Raw genomic sequence first — 5,804 nt, forward strand, 5'->3', positions numbered from 1 at the left:
GACAGATTCGAAATTCAAATGTAATATTTTTTTATAATTAAGTGTAACAGTATTTATGGCCAGACTAAGTATAAAGGGTACTTTTGTATTGTACGTTTGTAGCGTTTTCAGTCAAAATCTGCCGAACCGATTTCAAGAATTCTTTGCCTACATAGAAGTAGGCTATAATGAACGTACGACGGGCGAAGCCGGGGCGGATAGTAGATTATACACTTATACGTGAGCCAGTTAGTCTGACGTAGCCCAGCTTTGAATCAGTTTGGAAATTATGTTGAACATGGATAAGAAATGAATTACATAAATATAAGGGAATTAGGTTTTTTACGTTAGAATAAATAGAAAACCAAAACATTACTAGACCCGTTTTGTATGTGGTAGCCGAGCACTATTCGGCACGAATTGAGTCAAATCGCCCCGGGGAAGTACCATACCCCCACAGAAGACCGACGTGAAATAGCATACTGTTGTGTTTCGTTCGGTGAGTGGGGGAACTGAAGGCCCGTATCCTTTTCCTTTCCCTTCCCAGCCCTTTCTTTTATTTCTCATCGATCCTTTCTTAGTCCCTTTCAAATTTGAAGTCGGCATCCATTTGTAGTAGTATAGGTCTACAATCGACCTTACCCCTCTTCAAATGTTCATGGGCGGTGGTAGCGTTTACCATCAAGCGACCTACCAGCTCATTTGCCGACGGTTACATAATAAAAAAACCTCATTGCATCGTCCTTATACGTACCTACAGCTATCGAAAATATAACCAATAGAGTGGATAATACTCTACTCCAATAGTAAAGCATTCGGCATCACACTAATGTTACAAATGTGACGTATACAGACAGGGTATGAGCTGACTTGGGGATAGGATTAGTATCCCGATTAAATGCTCCCTTGGTTTAAAACAGGAATCTTTATATTCGCAAGGAGCTGGGACGAGAGTCTAGTATACTATATAGGTAAGTATGAGTAAGAATTTATTTAATGTGTACAATTCAAAAGGTAACAATAATTGCAATGCTAAATAACTTTGTATGATTGAACCGATTAGATAATTGCTATTGACTGTTGCCACTTGCAGCGGCTGTTACAGTTATAAAAGTAATAATCCATTTAAGCTTCGGCTGGGTTGTTTCAATTTATATTTTTGAACGTGTTCTAATTTTGTAATTAGCTATGATTTATTTATAAATATAGTTTTAAAAACTACAAAGCACGCTTTAATGATACAATCGATTAAATTGTGCTCTTATAGAGAATATACGTGAGGTATTTATTCAATCCTGCTGATCCTTTAGGGATGGATTTTTGGAAAAAATAGTAAATAGCCTACGTCTTATTAAGATGTATAAGCTATTTTATTGTCAAGTTTCTTTAAAGTCCTTCGATAGTATTTACCTGAAACAATGAGAAATATCCATCCATATATTTTAAAAAATTTCGCACTAAAATTAGAAGGATTAGGCGGCTGCCTCGGCTAAACTCGTGGTACGTTTTCAGCTCCATAAGAACCTGCCAAATTGGTCGAGCCGTTCTCGAGTTTTACGCTTAGGGGCCGTCCATAAATTACGTGAGAAATTTTTCAGGTTTTTTGAACCCCCCACCCTCCCTGGTGAGATTTCATGAGATTTCCTTATAACTCCTCCCCACCCAAATCTCACGTGAGATTTTTTTAAATGTATTTTGGCTATGAACCCATTTTATTTAAGAAAAAAAAAAGAAAAAGTGATAAAAAATGATTTCTCTATTACTTTTATTTACGACTAGCAAAGGTAACTTTACTACATACGACGCTTTTAAGGGCCTCTTGAGAGGTCAATGTGCGGGTCCGTGGTATTTAAAACGATACTTAAATGACGAATACTAATATATCGAGTTTTGCCATAAGTTTATCCTAGAAAAAACATTTGGCGATTCATATTTATATACATATGAATTATTAGAGTTTTTTAATATCTTATAATCCCAAAAAATTACTTTTAGACGAGATTTTTCCTCATTGGCTGTTTTTAAAATGGTAAACATATAAATTACATACGAAGGTAAGAACATAAAGATTAACGATATTAAAAAAAAAAAAATTTAGGCGCAATTTTTTGTTGTTAATTACGTAATTCAATTTAGGTTAGTCTTTAATTTCAGACAAGTTAATGAAAGTGCTATATATCATGGACTAAATATTATTATATTATCTTTATTGAAAGAGCTTAATCACAAATTGGTTATTTGGTACATGCTAATAATAAAGATACAGAATTACAATTTTAAGTAGACTGATTCTAGGGGATACTAATGTTATTTAGTATAATTATAATGAATAAAAAAATTATTTAACTACTTCTCATATTGTCATTTTTATTTCTTTAATCAGTGATATAAAATAAAAAAAACAGTTTTTTTTTAAATATGGATTGCTTGTTTTTACTGCTCCACGGACCACGATATATTAAATAGTATTCAACTGTATTCAAAAAAGGTGAGGTTATCAATTCGACTGTAATGTTTGTGTTTGTTATCTCATAACTATTTATTCACTCACTTCGGTTCACTCAGAACCAATTTTTATTATTTTCTTATTTGGTAGCTAGTGCCTGTCATGTTATAAAGACGGTTTGAATTTTTTTTTGAAAATTATTTATACAAAACTAGGCGTTAAACAAAATGTCAATATACCAACACTATGCCGGTAACATAACATGTAACATATTAAACTGCAAGTCATGTAAGTCATTTATTAATTGATTAAAATATTTATCATCCGGTTAGTACTATGACCGGAAAGACAAAGCAATACACGTGTATGCAGTTTGCCCGCCACTTCAGATATTTATCGCTTTTGTATCGATTTGAAAAAGTGAGGTTATATTTCCATATAACCTCACTTTTTGCTTTGCTTCAAAGACGTACCATCCATACCATATATATAATAGTAACAACATGATTTATTTCTCTATTGAAATTATATATTGTGGGTTACAAATATCTGTTAGATATTAACATACTTGTATTATGTGAAGGGAAGATTTTGTGTGTTAGATAGTTACAATTTTTATTTGTCGAGGGCTTTGCGTGGAATAGACGGCATGTTAAAGACGACATGTTTTTTAATGATTATTGAATACTTTCTCCCCGCGTTTTCACCCGCATAAGTCCGTATCCCGTAGGAATAACAAGATAAAAAGTTGCCAATATGTTATTCCAGTTGTCCAGTTGTCCATTTACCAAATTTTATTGCAATCGGTTCAGTTGTTTTTTCGGGAAAGCGCAACACACGCACACATTTCCTTAAAAACTTTAACATCTATAGTATTAGTAGGATTAGTAGGATAGTAGGATTTTTATTCCTATCTAAATGTATTTAATAACTAACTTCCCGCTAATGAAATGTTTATGGAGGAACAGTTATTTCGATGAAGATAGAAGGATCGATCAGCCTGCAGTTTACGCGACTGACCGACTGGTATCACAGATTAAGAACTGCTTACTACATGCTGTTATTGGGTTAAAGGCCTGACGAATTAGTGCTGATTTAAGCTAATTGTTACATGTTATTACATAATACAGTATGTATCAATGAAAATTATGTCATAAAATGTTTAGTTAGATTATTGAATTGTTCTGATTGTGAAATGTTGGAATGTAAAAAATATTTACTCATTAGTGCTCCGCCCCGGCTTCGCCTGTTCAATATTTAGCATAGGAATCACGTCGATAACTAACAGTGAAAGGATTTTTGAAATCGATCCTGAAGTTCCTGAGATAAGCGCGACCAAACATACATATTCTAGTGCTCTATGTTGTGATAGTATAGTATTGTGTAATCTATGGTACACAATTACATTATAATTTACCCTTTGGTATAAGAATTAAAACCCTACCGAATAACAGAGTCGCTATTTTTTACAATCTTAAACGGGAAGTTTACGTAGTCTAGTATCCGAAACGTTTGCTTTTCATAGACCCGAATGGTACCTAGTTTTTTTGCAAAGATAACGCGGACACGTACCTACGACTGTTTGACATTTAAAAAATAAATTGAATTCGCTAGGAAGTAACCTGAGTTTATAACAAATTTGAAAAACAACTTTGTGGTGCGAATTCACGTTGCCCGCTATGGTTATGTTGATGCTTCTGGTTTAGGAGATACAACAAAATTATTTATTTATCTGTTATTTTATACTGTTATGTGACAGTCACTAATCTCAATAACAAAATCTTTATTACGCATTACTGAATCCCGTTATCGGTTTAGAGATAGCACAAAAATAGTTTTCATGAAGGATTATTTTGATTTTTTCTATTGACTATATTTGATATTTTAATTTTATCAACTCTATACAATACAAACTAAATAAATTAATCCTTTTTTTCATCTACATTAGAGCAGATTGCGTTGTTAATAGTAAAAACATAAAAAAATAACATATTAATGAAACCAATAATTGGCAATATAAAATAATTTAATGAGAGGAAAAATAAATTAGCGAAGGTTTTCTCGATCTCCCGCAAACTACGTCTGATTTAACATTTTTTTTTATATAACCTCAAACATTTATGTGAAAATTTCTTTCCCAACTCATCGTACGAAACACTATCTAGATCACAAGTCACAACATAGACCTTCTGTTGGGTTTGTTCAAAATATGTCGACGCATGTTCGAGTCCCACACTGTATCCTCCTAAAATGGTACAGATTTGTATTTTATCGTTATTACGTTAAATATGCTATTAACTGATTCTTCTTTGCATGCGGAAACCATCTTAGCCTAGTCTGCGTTGACCTTATTTGATGGAAACCAGCTATGTAATAACTTTCGCGAAATAACTCAATGAAATGAGGAAAATCATTTCGTCGTAATTTGTCATTCATTGTTTTACTCTTTCAAGGTCAAACATTTACATTTAAAGCTTCCGTGGAAATTTTGATACAAACAATTACTTTAAGATTGAAATTAGTTTTTGTGTCACGGAAAATTGGCTTCATTCTGTTTAGTGAGCTATATTTAGATATTATAAGGAATAGGATACGGGTCTCCGGCGCCCTCACTAACGGAACGAGACACAGCATTATTTCATGCCGGTCTTCTGTGGGGGTGTGGTACTTCCCCGGTGCGCGCTGGCCCAGTTCGTGCCGAAGTGTAACTCGCCTCCCATACTACAAATTACATTGTTATGTTGGGACAGAACATAATATTGTATTACCGTGCTTAAATTTTTTCATAATTTTTTTTCATTTAGATTACCTGTGTCTGATTTAGGCCAATATCGTACGCTTAGATATAAAAGACTTTTAACGGATTTAAATCGGATTAATTCATTATTATTAATTCCAACAAGTCTGTCTCCCCGTGACCACATTCGCTATAAACTTGTAGTGTTTGCAATTTCGGCTATTTGTGCCGAAATTGCGAACACTACAAGCATTGAATAAATTGTTAATGTAATTGTAAACGTTTAAAATATCTTATCTCTAAGAAATAAAAGACTTAAATCTTTTATATCTCAGCACCTACCTTTTACCTTTTTATGAAATATATAAGATTAAATAGAAACTTAAAAAGATAAAGTATTAGCATTTAAAAAGGCCCATTAAAATAATGTCAATCTAACTTCCTATTTTTAATATTGTGCAATAGTTTAACTCCTTTTAGTATTTATATATCATCACATTATAAAATATACTTTAAAATTCAAATATTAAATAAAACCTCAGAATAAAATAAATATAATGTACTAAATTAATTATATTTTAACATTTTAAAAGCTTTTCAGATTGCATATACGTCATCGCGTGAGCAAATCAGATTTAAATA

Source organism: Zerene cesonia, chromosome 23 (assembly GCF_012273895.1).
Source record: "Zerene cesonia ecotype Mississippi chromosome 23, Zerene_cesonia_1.1, whole genome shotgun sequence".
NCBI classification, from domain to species: Eukaryota; Metazoa; Arthropoda; class Insecta; order Lepidoptera; family Pieridae; genus Zerene; species Zerene cesonia.